Genomic DNA, 18625 nt, shown 5'->3' on the forward strand with positions numbered 1-18625 from the left:
ATATCATAGAACATAAAAAGTAGGAAACGTAATTCTCTACAAAAAAGGTCTCTTATCATTTTGCCATAGCTCGCTTCGTTTCCGAGATATTTGCAGATTTATCTCAAGGGAAGGGGCCTGACGGACATATTTCGAGATATTTCTTCTTCTTGTTGTTCTTCCTCTGCACAGCTAAGCTGGAAGTGGCATTTGCAGCTCGCAATAGTGCAGAGTAATCTCAAAGAAAGGGGCCACGGTGTTTCTGTATCTCTATTATGTTGGTGCGGCTTCGGAACTTTTAAATATCTTGATATATCTCGAGAACTACGCATCTGATCAAAAAATATCATAGAACATAAAAAGTAGGAAACTTAATTCTCTACAAAAAAGGTCTCTTATCATTTTGCCATAGCTCGCTTCGTTTCCGAGATATTTGCAGATTTATCTCAAGGGAAGGGGCCTGACGGACATATTTCGAGATATTTCTTCTTCTTGTTGTTCTTCCTCTGCACAGCTAAGCTGGAAGTGGCATTTGCAGCTCGCAATAGTGCAGAGTTATCTCAAAGAAAGGGGCCACGGTGTTTCTGTACCTCTAGTATGTTGGTGCGGCTTCGGAACTTTTAAGTATCTTGATATATCTCGAGAACCACGCATCTGATCAAAAAATATTATAGAACATAAAAAGTAGGAAACTTAGTTCTCTACAAAAAAGGTCTCTTATCATTTTGCCATAGCTCGCTTCGTTTCCGAGATATTTGCAGATTTATCTCAAGGGAAGGGGCCTGACGGACATATTTCGAGATATTTCTTCTTCTTGTTGTTCTTCCTCTGCACAGCTAAGCTGGAAGTGGCATTTGCAGCTCGCAATAGTGCAGAGTTATCTCAAAGAAAGGGGCCACGGTGTTTCTGTACCTCCAGTATGTTGGTGCGGCTTCGGAACTTTTAAATATCTCGATATATCTCGAAAACAACGCTTCTGATCAAAAAATATCATAGAACATAAATTGTAGGAAACATAATTCTGTACAAAAAACGTCTCTTAACATTTTGCCATAGCTCGCTTCGTTTCCGAGATATGTGCAGATTCAGCTCAAAGGAACGGGCCTGACGGACATATTTCGAGATACTTCTTCTTCTTGTTGTTCTTCCTCTGCACAGCTAAGCTGAAAGTGGCATTTGCAGCTCGCAATAGTGCAGAGTTATCTCAAAGAAAGGGGCCACGGTGTTTCTGTATCTCTATTATGTTGGTGCGGCTTCGGAACTTTTAAATATCTTGATATATCTCGAGAACTACGCATCTGATCAAAAAATATCATAGAACATAAAAAGTAGGAAACTTAATTCGCTACAAAAAAGGTCTCTTATCATTTTGCCATAGCTCGCTTCGTTTCCGAGGTATTTGCAGATTTATCTCAAGGGAAGGGGCCTGACGGACATATTTCGAGATATTTCTTCTTCTTGTTGTTCTTCCTCTGCACAGCTAAGCTGGAAGTGGCATTTGCAGCTCGCAATAGTGCAGAGTTATCTCAAAGAAAGGGGCCACGGTGTTTCTGTATCTCTATTATGTTGGTGCGGCTTCGGAACTTTTAAATATCTCGATATATCTCGAAAACTACGCTTTTGATCAAAAAATATCATAGAACATAAAAAGTAGGAAACTTAATTCTCTACAAAAAAGGTCTCTTATCATTTTGCCATAGCTCGCTTCGTTTCCGAGATATTTGCAGATTTATCTCAAGGGAAGGGGCCTGACGGACATATTTCGAGATACTTCTTCTTCTTGTTGTTCTTCCTCTGCACAGCTAAGCTGAAAGTGGCATTTGCAGCTCGCAATAGTGCAGAGTTATCTCAAAGAAAGGGGCCACGGTGTTTCTGTATCTCTATTATGTTGGTGCGGCTTCGGAACTTTTAAATATCTCGATATATCTCGAGAACTACGCATCTGATCAAAAAATATCATAGAACATAAAAAGTAGGAAACTTAATTCTCTACAAAAAAGGTCTCTTATCATTTTGCCATAGCTCGCTTCGTTTCCGAGATATGTGCAGATTCAGCTCAAAGGAACGGGCCTGACGGACATATTTCGAGATACTTCTTCTTCTTGTTGTTCTTCCTCTGCACAGCTAAGCTGAAAGTGGCATTTGCAGCTCGCAATAGTGCAGAGTTATCTCAAAGAAAGGGGCCACGGTGTTTCTGTATCTCTATTATGTTGGTGCGGCTTCGGAACTTTTAAATATCTTGATATATCTCGAGAACTACGCATCTGATCAAAAAATATTATAGAACATAAAAAGTAGGAAACTTAATTCTCTACAAAAAAGGTCTCTTATCATTTTGCCATAGCTCGCTTCGTTTCCGAGGTATTTGCAGATTTATCTCCAGGGAAGGGGCCTGACGGACATATTTAGAGATATTTCTTCTTCTTGTTGTTCTTCTTCTGCACAGCTAAGCTGGAAGTGGCATTTGCGGCTCGCACTAGTGCAGAGTTATCTCGAAGAAAGGGGCCACGGTGTTTCTGTATCTCTATTATGTTGGTGCGGCTTCGGAACTTTTAAATATCTTGATATATCTCGAGAACTACGCATCTGATCAAAAAATATCATAGAAAATAAAAAGTAGGAAACTTAATTCTCTACAAAAAAGGTCTCTTATCATTTTGCCATAGCTCGCTTCGTTTCCGAGATATTTGCAGATTTATCTCAAGGGAAGGGGCCTGACGGACATTTCGAGATATTTCTTCTTCTTGTTGTTCTTCCTCTGCACAGCTAAGCTGGAAGTGGCATTTGCAGCTCGCAATAGTGCAGAGTAATCTCAAAGAAAGGGGCCACGGTGTTTCTGTATCTCTATTATGTTGCTGCGGCTTCGGAACTTTTAAATATCTTGATATATCTCGAGAACTACGCATCTGATCAAAAAATATCATAGAACATAAAAAGTAGGAAACTTAATTCTCTACAAAAAAGGTCTCTTAACATTTTGCCATAGCTCGCTTCGTTTCCGAGATATTTGCAGATTTATCTCAAGGGAAGGGGCCTGACGGACATCTTTCGAGATATTTCTTCTTCTTGTTGTCCTTCTTCTGCACAGCTAAGCTGGAAGTGGCATTTGCAGCTCGCAATAGTGCAGAGTTATCTCAAAGAAAGGGGCCACGGTGTTTCTGTACCTCTAGTATGTTGGTGCGGCTTCGGAACTTTTAAGTATCTTGATATATCTCGAGAACCACGCATCTGATCAAAAAATATTATAGAACATAAAAAGTAGGAAACTTAGTTCTCTACAAAAAAGGTCTCTTATCATTTTGCCATAGCTCGCTTCGTTTCCGAGATATTTGCAGATTTATCTCAAGGGAAGGGGCCTGACGGACATATTTCGAGATATTTCTTCTTCTTGTTGTTCTTCCTCTGCACAGCTAAGCTGGAAGTGGCATTTGCAGCTCGCAATAGTGCAGAGTTATCTCAAAGAAAGGGGCCACGGTGTTTCTGTACCTCCAGTATGTTGGTGCGGCTTCGGAACTTTTAAATATCTCGATATATCTCGAAAACTACGCTTCTGATCAAAAAATATCATAGAACATAAATTGTAGGAAACATAATTCTGTACAAAAAACGTCTCTTAACATTTTGCCATAGCTCGCTTCGTTTCCGAGATATGTGCAGATTCAGCTCAAAGGAACGGGCCTGACGGACATATTTCGAGATACTTCTTCTTCTTGTTGTTCTTCCTCTGCACAGCTAAGCTGAAAGTGGCATTTGCAGCTCGCAATAGTGCAGAGTTATCTCAAAGAAAGGGGCCACGGTGTTTCTGTATCTCTATTATGTTGGTGCGGCTTCGGAACTTTTAAATATCTTGATATATCTCGAGAACTACGCATCTGATCAAAAAATATCATAGAACATAAAAAGTAGGAAACTTAATTCTCTACAAAAAAGGTCTCTTATCATTTTGCCATAGCTCGCTTCGTTTCCGAGGTATTTGCAGATTTATCTCAAGGGAAGGGGCCTGACGGACATATTTCGAGATATTTCTTCTTCTTGTTGTTCTTCCTCTGCACAGCTAAGCTGGAAGTGGCATTTGCAGCTCGCAATAGTGCAGAGTTATCTCAAAGAAAGGGGCCACGGTGTTTCTGTATCTCTATTATGTTGGTGCGGCTTCGGAACTTTTAAATATCTCGATATATCTCGAAAACTACGCTTTTGATCAAAAAATATCATAGAACATAAAAAGTAGGAAACTTAATTCTCTACAAAAAAGGTCTCTTATCATTTTGCCATAGCTCGCTTCGTTTCCGAGATATTTGCAGATTTATCTCAAGGGAAGGGGCCTGACGGACATATTTCGAGATATTTCTTCTTCTTGTTGTTCTTCCTCTGCACAGCTAAGCTGGAAGTGGCATTTGCAGCTCGCAATAGTGCAGAGTAATCTCAAAGAAAGGGGCCACGGTGTTTCTGTATCTCTATTATGTTGGTGCGGCTTCGGAACTTTTAAATATCTTGATATATCTCGAGAACTACGCATCTGATCAAAAAATATCATAGAACATAAAAAGTAGGAAACTTAATTCTCTACAAAAAAGGTCTCTTATCATTTTGCCATAGCTCGCTTCGTTTCCGAGATATTTGCAGATTTATCTCAAGGGAAGGGGCCTGACGGACATATTTCGAGATATTTCTTCTTCTTGTTGTTCTTCCTCTGCACAGCTAAGCTGGAAGTGGCATTTGCAGCTCGCCATAGTGCAGAGTTATCTCAAAGAAAGGGGCCACGGTGTTTCTGTACCTCTAGTATGTTGGTGCGGCTTCGGAACTTTTAAATATCTCGATATATCTCGAAAACTACGCTTCTGATCAAAAAATATCATAGAACATAAATTGTAGGAAACATAATTCTGTACAAAAAACGTCTCTTAACATTTTGCCATAGCTCGCTTCGTTTCCGAGATATGTGCAGATTCAGCTCAAAGGAACGGGCCTGACGGACATATTTCGAGATACTTCTTCTTCTTGTTGTTCTTCCTCTGCACAGCTAAGCTGAAAGTGGCATTTGCAGCTCGCAATAGTGCAGAGTTATCTCAAAGAAAGGGGCCACGGTGTTTCTGTATCTCTATTATGTTGGTGCGGCTTCGGAACTTTTAAATATCTTGATATATCTCGAGAACTACGCATCTGATCAAAAAATATCATAGAACATAAAAAGTAGGAAACTTAATTCTCTACAAAAAAGGTCTCTTATCATTTTGCCATAGCTCGCTTCGTTTCCGAGGTATTTGCAGATTTATCTCAAGGGAAGGGGCCTGACGGACATATTTCGAGATATTTCTTCTTCTTGTTGTTCTTCCTCTGCACAGCTAAGCTGGAAGTGGCATTTGCAGCTCGCAATAGTGCAGAGTAATCTCAAAGAAAGGGGCCACGGTGTTTCTGTATCTCTATTATGTTGGTGCGGCTTCGGAACTTTTAAATATCTTGATATATCTCGAGAACTACGCATCTGATCAAAAAATATTATAGAACATAAAAAGTAGGAGACTTAATTCTCTACAAAAAAGGTCTCTTATCATTTTGCCATAGCCCGCTTCGTTTCCGAGATATTTGCAGATTTATCTCAAGGGAAGGGGCCTGACGGACATATTTCGAGATATTTCTTCTTCTTGTTGTTATTCTTTTGCACAGCTAAGCTGGAAGTGGCATTTGCAGCTCGCAATAATGCAGAGTTATCGCAAAGAAAGGGGCCACGGTGTTTCTGTATCTCTATTATGTTGGTGCGGCTTCGGAACTTTTAAATATCTTGATATATCTCGAGAACTACGCATCTGATCAAAAAATATCATAGAACATAGAAAGTAGGAAACTTAATTCTCTACAAGAAAGGTCTCTTAACATTTTGCCATAGCTCGCTTCGTTTCCGAGATATTTGCAGATTTATCTCAAGGGAAGGGGCCTGACGGACATATTTCGAGATATTTCTTCTTATTGTTGTTCTTCTTCTGCACAGCTAAGCTGGAAGTGGCATTTGCAGCTCGCAATAGTGCAGAGTTATCTCAAAGAAAGGGGCCACGGTGTTTCTGTATCTCTATTATGTTGGTGCAGCTTCGGAACTTTTAAATATCTTGATATATCTCGAGAACTACGCATCTGATCAAAAAATATCATGGAACATAAAAAGTAGAAAACTTAATTCTCTACAAAAAAGGTCTCTTAACATTTTGCGATAGCTCGCTTCGTTTCCGAGATATTTGCAGATTCATCTCAAGGGAAGGGGCCTGACGGACATATTTCGAGATATTTCTTCTTCTTGTTGTTCTTCTTCTGCACAGCTAAGCTGGAAGTGGCATTTGCAGCTCGCAATAGTGCATAGTTATCTCAAAGAAAGGGGCCACGGTGTTTCTGTATCTCTATTATGTTGGTGCGGCTTCGGAACTTTTAAATATCTTGATATATCTCGAGAACTACGCATCTGATCAAAAAATATCATAGAACATAAAAAGTAGGAAACTTAATTCTCTACAAAAAAGGTCTCTTATCATTTTGCCATAGCTCGCTTCGTTTCCGAGATATTTGCAGATTTATCTCAAGGGAAGGGGCCTGACGGACATATTTCGAGATATTTCTTCTTCTTGTTGTTCTTCCTCTGCACAGCTAAGCTGGAAGTGGCATTTGCAGCTCGCAATAGTGCAGAGTTATCTCAAAGAAAGGGGCCACGGTGTTTCTGTACCTCTAGTATGTTGGTGCGGCTTCGGAACTTTTAAGTATCTTGATATATCTCGAGAACCACACATCTGATCAAAAAATATCATAGAACATAAAAAGTAGGAAACTTAATTCTCTACAAAAAAGGTATGTTAACATTTTGCCATAGTTCGCTTCGTTTCCGAGATATTTGCAGATTTATCTCAAGGGAAGGGGCCTGACGGACATATTTCGAGATATTTCTTCTTCTTGTTGTTCTTCTTCTGCACAGCTAAGCTGGAAGTGGCATTTGCGGCTCGCACTAGTGCAGAGTTATCTCAAAGAAAGGGGCCACGGTGTTTCTGTATCTCTATTATGTTGGTGCGGCTTCGGAACTTTTAAATATCTTGATATATCTCGAGAACTACGCATCTGATCAAAAAATATCATAGAACATAAAAAGTAGGAAACTTAATTCTCTACAAAAAAGGTCTCTTATCATTTTGCCATAGCTCGCTTCGTTTCCGAGATATTTGCGGATTTATCTCAAGGGAAGGGGCCTGACGGACATATTTCGAGATATTTCTTCTTCTTGTTGTTCTTCCTCTGCACAGCTAAGCTGGAAGTGGCATTTGCAGATCGCAATAGTGCAGAGTAATCTCAAAGAAAGGGGCCACGGTGTTTCTGTATCTCTATTATGTTGGTGCGGCTTCGGAACTTTTAAATATCTTGATATATCTCGAAAACTACGCATCTGATCAAAAAATATCATAGAACATAAAAAGTAGGAAACTTAATTCTCTACAAAAAAGGTCTCTTATCATTTTGCCATAGCTCGCTTCGTTTCCGAGATATTTGCAGATTTATCTCAAGGGAAGGGGCCTGACGGACATATTTCGAGATATTTCTTCTTCTTGTTGTTCTTCCTCTGCACAGCTAAGCTGGAAGTGGCATTTGCAGCTCGCAATAGTGCAGAGTTATCTCAAAGAAAGGGGCCACGGTGTTTCTGTATCTCTATTATGTTGGTGCAGCTTCGGAACTTTTAAATATCTTGATATATCTCGAGAACTACGCATCTGATCAAAAAATATCATGGAACATAAAAAGTAGAAAACTTAATTCTCTACAAAAAAGGTCTCTTAACATTTTGCCATAGCTCGCTTCGTTTCCGAGATATTTGCAGATTTATCTCAAGGGAAGGGGCCTGACGGACATATTTCGAGATATTTCTTCTTCTTGTTGTTCTTCTTCTGCACAGCTAAGCTGGAAGTGGCATTTGCGGCTCGCACTAGTGCAGAGTTATCTCAAAGAAAGGGGCCACGGTGTTTCTGGATCTCTATTATGTTGGTGCGGCTTCGGAACTTTTAAATATCTTGATATATCTCGAGAACTACGCATCTGATCAAAAAATATCGTAGAACATAAAAAGTAGGAAACTTAATTCTCTACAAATAAGGTCTCTTAACATTTTGCCATAGCCCGCTTCGTTTCCGAGATATTTGCAGATTTATCTCAAGGGAAGGGGCCTGACGGACATATTTCGAGATATTTCTTCTTCTTGTTGTTATTCTTCTGCACAGCTAAGCTGGAAGTGGCATTTACAGCTCGCAATAGTGCAGAGTTATCGCAAAGAAAGGGGCCACGGTGTTTCTGTATCTCTATTATGTTGGTGCGGCTTCGGAACTTTTAAATATCTTGATATATCTCGAGAACTACGCATCTGATCAAAAAATATCATAGAACATAAAAAGTAGGAAACTTAATTCTCTACAAGAAAGGTCTCTTAACATTTTGCCATAGCTCGCTTCGTTTCCGAGATATTTGCAGATTTATCTCAAGGGATGGGGCCTGACGGACATATTTCGAGATATTTCTTCTTCTTGTTGTTCTTCTTCTGCACATCTAAGCTGGAAGTGGCATTTGCAGCTCGCAATAGTGCAGAGTTATCTCAAAGAAAGCGGCCACGGTGTTTCTGTACCTCTATTATGTTGGTGCAGCTTCGGAACTTTTAAATATCTTGATATATCTCGAGATCTACGCATCTGATCAAAAAATATCATAGAACATAAAAAGTAGGAAACTTAATTCTCTACAAAAAAGGTCTCTTGACATTTTGCCATAGCTGGCTTCGTTTCCGAGATATTGGCAGATTTATCTCAAGGGAAGGGGCCTGACGGACATATTTCGAGATATTTCTTCTTCTTGTTGTTCTTCTTCTGCACAGCTAAGCTGGAAGTGGCATTTGCAGCTCGCAATAGTGCATAGTTATCTCAAAGAAAGGGGCCACGGTGTTTCTGTATCTCTATTATGTTGGTGCGGCTTCGGAACTTTTAAATATCTTGATATATCTCGAGAACTACGCATCTGATCAAAAAATATCATAGAACATAAAAAGTAGGAAACTTAATTCTCTACAAAAAAGGTCTCTTAACATTTTGCCATAGCTCGCTTCGTTTCCGAGATATTTGCAGATTTATCTCAAGGGAAGGGGCCTAACGGACATATTTCGTGATATTTCTTCTTCTTGTTGTTCTTCTTCTGCACAGCTAAACTGGAAGTGGCATTTCCAGCTCGCAATAGTGCAGAGTTATCTCAAAGAAAGGGGCCACGGTGTTTCTGGATCTCTATTATGTTGGTGCGGCTTCGGAACTTTTAAATATCTCGATATATCTCGAAAACTACGCTTCTGATCAAAAAATATCATAGAACATAAATTGTAGGAAACATAATTCTCTACAAAAAAGGTCTCTTAACGTTTTGCCATAGCTCGTTTCGTTTCCGAGATATTTGCAGATATATCTCAAGGGAAGGGGCCTGACGGACATATTTCGAGATATTTCTTCTTCTTGTTGTTCTTCTTCTGCACAGCTAAGCTGGAAGTGGCTTTTGCGGCTCGCACTAGTGCAGAGTTATCTCAAAGAAAGGGGCCACGGTGTTTCTGTATCTCTATTATGTTGGTGCGGCTTCGGAACTTTTAAATATCTCGATATATCTCGAGAACTACGCATCTGATCAAAAAATATCATAGAACATAAAAAGTAGGAAACTTAATTCTCTACAAAAAAGGTCTCTTAACATTTTGCCATAGCTCGCTTCGTTTCCGAGATATTTGCATATTTATCTCAAGGGAAGAGGCCTGACGGACATATTTCGAGATATTTCTTCTTCTTGTTGTTCTTCTTCTGCACAGCTAAACTGGAAGTGGCATTTCCAGCTCGCAATAGTGCAGAGTTATCTCAAAGAAAGGGGCCACGGTGTTTCTGTATCTCTATTATGTTGGTGCGGCTTCGGAACTTTTAAATATCTTGATATATCTCGAGAACTACGCATCTGATCCAAAAATATCATAGAACATAAAAAGTAGGAAACTTAATTCTCTACAAATAAAGTCTCTTAACATTTTGCCATAGCTCGCTTTGTTTCCGAGATATTGGCAGATTTATCTCAAGGGAAGGGGCCTGACGGACATATTTCGAGATATTTCTTCTTCTTGTTGTTCTTCTTCTGCACAGCTAAGCTGGAAGTGGCATTTGCGGCTCGCACTAGTGCAGAGTTATCTCAAAGAAAGGGGCCACGGTGTTTCTGTATCTCTATTATGTTGGTGCGGCTTCGGAACTTTTAAATATCTTGATATATCTCGAGAACTACGCATCTGATCAAAAAATATCATACAACATAAAAAGTAGGAAACTTAATTCTCTACAAAAAAGGTCTCTTAACATTTTGCCATAGCTCGCTTCGTTTCCGAGATATTTGCAGATTTATCTCAAGGGAAGGGGCCTGACGGACATATTTCGAGATATTTCTTCTTCTTGTTGTTCTTCCTCTGCACAGCTAAGCTGGAAGTGGCATTTGCAGCTCGCAATAGTGCAGAGTAATCTCAAAGAAAGGGGCCACGGTGTTTCTGTATCTCTATTATGTTGGTGCGGCTTCGGAACTTTTAAATATCTCGATATATCTCGAAAACTACGCTTCTGATCAAAAAATATCATAGAACATAAATTGTAGGAAACATAATTCTGTACAAAAAACGTCTCTTAACATTTTGCCATAGCTCGCTTCGTTTCCGAGATATGTGCAGATTCAGCTCAAAGGAACGGGCCTGACGGACATATTTCGAGATACTTCTTCTTCTTGTTGTTCTTCCTCTGCACAGCTAAGCTGGAAGTGGCATTTGCAGCTCGCAATAGTGCAGAGTTATCTCAAAGAAAGGGGCCACGGTGTTTCTGTATCTCTATTATGTTGGTGCGGCTTCGGAACTTTTAAATATCTCGATATATCTCGAGAACTACGCATCTGATCAAAAAATATCATAGAACATAAAAAGTAGGAAACTTAATTCTCTACAAAAAAGGTCTCTTAACATTTTGCCATAGCTCGCTTCGTTTCCGAGATATTTGCATATTTATCTCAAGGGAAGAGGCCTGACGGACATATTTCGAGATATTTCTTCTTCTTGTTGTTCTTCTTCTGCACAGCTAAACTGGAAGTGGCATTTGCAGCTCGCAATAGTGCAGAGTAATCTCAAAGAAAGGGGCCACGGTGTTTCTGTATCTCTATTATGTTGGTGCGGCTTCGGAACTTTTAAATATCTCGATATATCTCGAAAACTACGCTTCTGATCAAAAAATATCATAGAACATAAATTGTAGGAAACATAATTCTGTACAAAAAACGTCTCTTAACATTTTGCCATAGCTCGCTTCGTTTCCGAGATATGTGCAGATTCAGCTCAAAGGAACGGGCCTGACGGACATATTTCGAGATACTTCTTCTTCTTGTTGTTCTTCCTCTGCACAGCTAAGCTGGAAGTGGCATTTGCAGCTCGCAATAGTGCAGAGTTATCTCAAAGAAAGGGGCCACGGTGTTTCTGTATCTCTATTATGTTGGTGCGGCTTCGGAACTTTTAAATATCTTGATATATCTCGAGAACTACGCATCTGATCAAAAAATATCATAGAACATAAAAAGTAGGAAACTTAATTCTCTACAAAAAAGGTCTCTTAACATTTTGCCATAGCTCGCTTCGTTTCCGAGATATTTGCAGATTTATCTCAAGGGAAGGGGCCTGACGGACATATTTCGAGATATTTCTTCTTCTTGTTGTCCTTCTTCTGCACAGCTAAGCTGGAAGTGGCATTTGCAGCTCGCAATAGTGCAGAGTTATCTCAAAGAAGGAGGGCCACGGTGTTTCTGTATCTCTATTATGTTGGTGCGGTTTCGGAACTTTTAAATATCTTGATATATCTCGAGAACTGCGCATCTGATCAAAAAATATCATAGAACATAACTTGTAGGAGACATAATTCTCTACAAAAAAGGTCTCTTAACATTTTGCCATAGCTCGCTTCGTTTCCGAGATATTTGCAGATATATCTCAAGGGAAGGGGCCTGACGGACATATTTCGAGATATTTCTTCTTCTTGTTGTTCTTCTTCTGCACAGCTAAACTGGAAGTGGCATTTCCAGCTCGCAATAGTGCAGAGTTATCTCAAAGAAAGGGGCCACGGTGTTTCTGTATCTCTATTATGTTGGTGCGGCTTCGGAACTTTTAAATATCTTGATATATCTCGAGAACTACGCATCTGATCAAAAAATATCATAGAACATAAAAAGTAGGAAACTTAATTCTCTACAAAAAAGGTCTCTTAACATTATGCCATAGCTCGCTTCGTTTCCGAGATATTTGCTGATTTATCTCAAGGGAAGGGGCCTGACGGACATATTTCTCGATATTTCTTCTTCTTGTTGTTCTTCTTCTGCACAGCTAAACTGGAAGTGGCATTTCCAGCTCGCAATAGTGCAGAGTTATCTTAAAGAAAGGGGCCACGGTGTTTCTGTATCTCTATTATGCTGGTGCGGCTTCGGAACTTTTAAATATCTTGATATATCTCGAGAACTACGCATCTGATCAAAAAATATCATAGAACATAAAAAGTAGGAAACTTAATTCTCTACAAAAAAGGTCTCTTATCATTTTGCCATAGCTCGCTTCGTTTCCGAGATATTTGCAGATTTATCTCAAGGGAAGGGGCCTGACGGACATATTTCGAGATATTTCTTCTTCTTGTTGTTCTTCCTCTGCACAGCTAAGCTGGAAGTGGCATTTGCAGCTCGCAATAGTGCAGAGTAATCTCAAAGAAAGGGGCCACGGTGTTTCTGTATCTCTATTATGTTGGTGCGGCTTCGGAACTTTTAAATATCTTGATATATCTCGAGAACTACGCATCTGATCAAAAAATATCATAGAACATAAAAAGTAGGAAACTTAATTCTCTACAAAAAAGGTCTCTCATCATTTTGCCATAGCTCGCTTCGTTTCCGAGATATTTGCAGATTTATCTCAAGGGAAGGGGCCTGACGGACATATTTCGAGATATTTCTTCTTCTTGTTGTTCTTCCTCTGCACAGCTAAGCTGGAAGTGGCATTTGCAGCTCGCAATAGTGCAGAGTTATCTCAAAGAAAGGGGCCACGGTGTTTCTATACCTCTAGTATGTTGGTGCGGCTTCGGAACTTTTAAGTATCTTGATATATCTCGAGAACCACGCATCTGATCAAAAAATATCATAGAACATAAAAAGTAGGAAACTTAATTCTCTACAAAAAAGGTATCTTAACATTTTGCCATAGTTCGCTTCGTTTCCGAGATATTTGCAGATTTATCTCAAGGGAAGGGGCCTGACGGACATATTTCGAGATATTTCTTCTTCTTGTCGTTCTTCTTCTGCACAGCTAAGCTGGAAGTGGCATTTGCAGGTCGCACTAGTGCAGAGTTATCTCAAAGAAAGGGGCCACGGTGTTTCTGTATCTCTATTATGTTGGTGCGGCTTCGGAACTTTTAAATATCTCGATATATCTCGAAAACTACGCTTCTGATCAAAAAATATCATAGAACATAAATTGTAGGAAACATAATTCTGTACAAAAAACGTCTCTTAACATTTTGCCATAGCTCGCTTCGTTTCCGAGATATGTGCAGATTCAGCTCAAAGGAACGGGCCTGACGGACATATTTCGAGATACTTCTTCTTCTTGTTGTTCTTCCTCTGCACAGCTAAGCTGAAAGTGGCATTTGCAGCTCGCAATAGTGCAGAGTTATCTCAAAGAAAGGGGCCACGGTGTTTCTGTATCTCTATTATGTTGGTGCGGCTTCGGAACTTTTAAATATCTTGATATATCTCGAGAACTACGCATCTGATCAAAAAATATCATACAACATAAAAAGTAGGAAACTTAATTCTCTACAAAAAAGGTCTCTTAACATTTTGCCATAGCTCGCTTCTTTTCCGAGATATTTGCAGATTTATCTCAAGGGAAGGGGCCTGACGGACATATTTCGAGATATTTCTTCTTCTTGTTGTCCTTCTTCTGCTCAGCTAAGCTGGAAGTGGCATTTGCAGCTCGCAATAGTGCATGGTTATCTCAAAGAAGGGGGCCACGGTGTTTCTGTATCTCTATTATGTTGGTGCGGCTTCGGAACTTTTAAATATCTTGATATATCTCGAGAACTACGCATCTGATCAAAAAATATCATAGAACATAAAAAGTAGGAAACTTAATTCTCTACAAAAAAGGTCTCTTATCATTTTGCCATAGCTCGCTTCGTTTCCGAGATATTTGCAGATTTATCTCAAGGGAAGGGGCCTGACGGACATATTTCGAGATATTTCTTCTTCTTGTTGTTCTTCCTCTGCACAGCTAAGCTGGAAGTGGCATTTGCAGCTCGCAATAGTGCAGAGTTATCTCAAAGAAAGGGGCCACGGTGTTTCTGTACCTCTAGTATGTTGGTGCGGCTTCGGAACTTTTAAGTATCTTGATATATCTCGAGAACCACACATCTGATCAAAAAATATCATAGAACATAAAAAGTAGGAAACTTAATTCTCTACAAAAAAGGTATCTTAACATTTTGCCATAGTTCGCTTCGTTTCCGAGATATTTGCAGATTTATCTCAAGGGAAGGGGCCTGACGGACATATTTCGAGATATTTCTTCTTCTTGTTGTTCTTCTTCTGCACAGCTAAGCTGGAAGTGGCATTTGCGGCTCGCACTAGTGCAGAGTTATCTCAAAGAAAGGGGCCACGGTGTTTCTGTATCTCTATTATGTTGGTGCGGCTTCGGAACTTTTAAATATCTTGATATATCTCGAGAACTACGCATCTGATCAAAAAATATCATAGAACATAAAAAGTAGGAAACTTAATTCTCTACAAAAAAGGTCTCTTATCATTTTGCCATAGCTCGCTTCGTTTCCGAGATATTTGCGGATTTATCTCAAGGGAAGGGGCCTGACGGACATATTTCGAGATATTTCTTCTTCTTGTTGTTCTTCCTCTGCACAGCTAAGCTGGAAGTGGCATTTGCAGCTCGCAATAGTGCAGAGTAATCTCAAAGAAAGGGGCCACGGTGTTTCTGTATCTCTATTATGTTGGTGCGGCTTCGGAACTTTTAAATATCTTGATATATCTCGAGAACTACGCATCTGATCAAAAAATATCATAGAACATAAAAAGTAGGAAACTTAATTCTCTACAAAAAAGGTCTCTCATCATTTTGCCATAGCTCGCTTCGTTTCCGAGATATTTGCAGATTTATCTCAAGGGAAGGGGCCTGACGGACATATTTCGAGATATTTCTTCTTCTTGTTGTTCTTCCTCTGCACAGCTAAGCTGGAAGTGGCATTTGCAGCTCGCAATAGTGCAGAGTTATCTCAAAGAAAGGGGCCACGGTGTTTCTGTATCTCTATTATGTTGGTGCAGCTTCGGAACTTTTAAATATCTTGATATATCTCGAGAACTACGCATCTGATCAAAAAATATCATGGAACATAAAAAGTAGAAAACTTAATTCTCTACAAAAAAGGTCTCTTACCATTTTGCCATAGCTCGCTTCGTTTCCGAGATATTTGCAGATTTATCTCAAGGGAAGGGGCCTGACGGACATATTTCGAGATATTTCTTCTTCTTGTTGTTCTTCTTCTGCACAGCTAAGCTGGAAGTGGCATTTGCAGCTCGCAATAGTGCATAGTTATCTCAAAGAAAGGGGCCACGGTGTTTCTGTATCTCTATTATGTTGGTGCGGCTTCGGAACTTTTAAATATCTTGATATATCTCGAGAACTACGCATCTGATCAAAAAATATCATAGAGCATAAAAAGTAGGAAACTTAATTCTCTACAAAAAAGGTCTGTTAACATTTTGCCATAGCTGGCTTCGTTTCCGAGATATTTGCAGATATATCTCAAGGGAAGGGGCCTAACGGACATATTTCGTGTTATTTCTTCTTCTTGTTGTTCTTCTTCTGCACAGCTAAGCTGGAAGTGGCATTTGCAGCTCGCAATAGTGCAGAGTTATCTCAAAGAAAGGGGCCACGGTGTTTCTGTATCTCTATTATGTTGGTGCGGCTTCGGAACTTTTAAATATCTTGATATATCTCGAGAACAACGCATCTGATCAAAAAATATCATAGAACATAAAAAGTAGGAAACTTAATTCTCTACAACAAAGGTCTCTTAACATTTTGCCATAGCTCGCTTCGTTTCCGAGATATTTGCAGATTTATCTCGAGGGAAGGGGCCTGACGGACATATTTCGAGATATTTCTTCTTCTTGTTGTTCTTCTTCTGCACAGCTAAGCTGGAAGTGGCATTTGCGGCTCGCACTAGTGCAGAGTTATCTCAAAGAAAGGGGCACGGTGTTTCTGTATCTCTATTATGTTGGTGCGGCTTCGGAACTTTTAAATATCTTGATGTATCTCGAGAACTACGCATCTGATCGAAAAATATCATAGAACATAAAAAGTAGGAAACTTAATTCTCTACAAATAAGGTCTCTTAACATTTTGTCATAGCCCGCTTCGTTTCCGAGATATTTGCAGATTTATCTCAAGGGAAGGGGCCTGACGGACATATTTCGAGATATTTCTTCTTGTTGTTGTTCTTCTTCTGCACAGCTAAGCTGGAAGTGGCATTTGCGGCTCGCACTAGTGCAGAGTTATCTCAAAGAAAGGGGCCACGGTGTTTCTGGATCTCTATTATGTTGGTGCGGCTTCGGAACTTTTAAATATCTCGATATATCTCGAAAACTACGCTTCTGATCAAAAAATATCATAGAACATAAATTGTAGGAAACATAATTCTCTACAAAAAAGGTCTCTTAACATTTTGCCATAGCTCGTTTCGTTTCCGAGATATTTGCAGATATATCTCAAGGGAAGGGGCCTGACAGACATATTTCGAGATATTTCTTCTTCTTGTTGTTCTTCTTCTGCACAGCTAAACTGGAAGTGGCATTTCCAGCTCGCAATAGTGCAGAGTTATCTCAAAGAAAGGGGCCACTGTGTTTCTGTATCTCTATTATGTTGGTGCGGCTTCGGAACTTTTAAATATCTTGATATATCTCGAGAACTACGCATCTGATCAAAAAATATCATAGAACATAAAAAGTAGGAAACTTAATTCTCTACAAAAAAGGTCTCTTAACATTATGCCATAGCTCGCTTCGTTTCCGAGATATTTGCTGATTTATCTCAAGGGAAGGGGCCTGACGGACATATTTCGAGATATTTCTTCTTCTTGTTGTTCTTCTTCTGCACAGCTAAGCTGGAAGTGGCATTTGCGGCTCGCACTAGTGCAGAGTTATCTCAAAGAAAGGGGCCACGGTGTTTCTGTATCTCTATTATGTTGGTGCGGCTTCGGAACTTTTAAATATCTTGATATATCTCGAGAACTACGCATCTGATCAAAAAATATCGTAGAACATAAAAAGTAGGAAACTTAATTCTCTACAAATAAGGTCTCTTAACATTTTGCCATAGCCCGCTTCGTTTCCGAGATATTTGCAGATTTATCTCAAGGGAAGGGGCCTGACGGACATATTTCGAGATATTTCTTCTTCTTGTTGTTCTTCCTCTGCACAGCTAAGCTGGAAGTGGCATTTGCAGCTCGCAATAGTGCAGAGTTATCTCAAAGAAAGGGGCCACGGAGTTTCTATACCTCTAGTATGTTGGTGCGGCTTCGGAACTTTTAAGTATCTTGATATATCTCGAGAACCACGCATCTGATCAAAAAATATCATAGAACATAAAAAGTAGGAAACTTAATTCTCTACAAAAAAGGTATCTTAACATTTTGCCATAGTTCGCTTCGTTTCCGAGATATTTGCAGATTTATCTCAAGGGAAGGGGCCTGAAGGACATATTTCGAGATATTTCTTCTTCTTGTCGTTCTTCTTCTGCACAGCTAAGCTGGAAGTGGCATTTGCAGGTCGCACTAGTGCAGAGTTATCTCAAAGAAAGGGGCCACGGTGTTTCTGTATCTCTATTATGTTGGTGCGGCTTCGGAACTTTTAAATATCTCGATATATCTCGAAAACTACGCTTCTGATCAAAAAATATCATAGAACATAAATTGTAGGAAACATAATTCTGTACAAAAAACGTCTCTTAACATTTTGCCATAGCTCGCTTCGTTTCCGAGATATGTGCAGATTCAGCTCAAAGGAACGGGCCTGACGGACATATTTCGAGATACTTCTTCTTCTTGTTGTTCTTCCTCTGCACAGCTAAGCTGAAAGTGGCATTTGCAGCTCGCAATAGTGCAGAGTTATCTCAAAGAAAGGGGCCACGGTGTTTCTGTATCTCTATTATGTTGGTGCGGCTTCGGAACTTTTAAATATCTTGATATATCTCGAGAACTACGCATCTGATCAAAAAATATCATAGAACATAAAAAGTAGGAAACTTAATTCTCTACAAAAAAGGTCTCTTAACATTTTGCCATAGCTCGCTTCTTTTCCGAGATATTTGCAGATTTATCTCAAGGGAAGGGGCCTGACGGACATATTTCGAGATATTTCTTCTTCTTGTTGTCCTTCTTCTGCTCAGCTAAGCTGGAAGTGGCATTTGCAGCTCGCAATAGTGCATGGTTATCTCAAAGAAGGGGGCCACGGTGTTTCTGTATCTCTATTATGTTGGTGCGGCTTCGGA

The sequence above is a fragment of the Osmia lignaria genome, unplaced genomic scaffold (assembly GCF_051020975.1).
Source record: "Osmia lignaria lignaria isolate PbOS001 unplaced genomic scaffold, iyOsmLign1 scaffold0001, whole genome shotgun sequence".
NCBI lineage: Eukaryota > Metazoa > Arthropoda > Insecta > Hymenoptera > Megachilidae > Osmia > Osmia lignaria.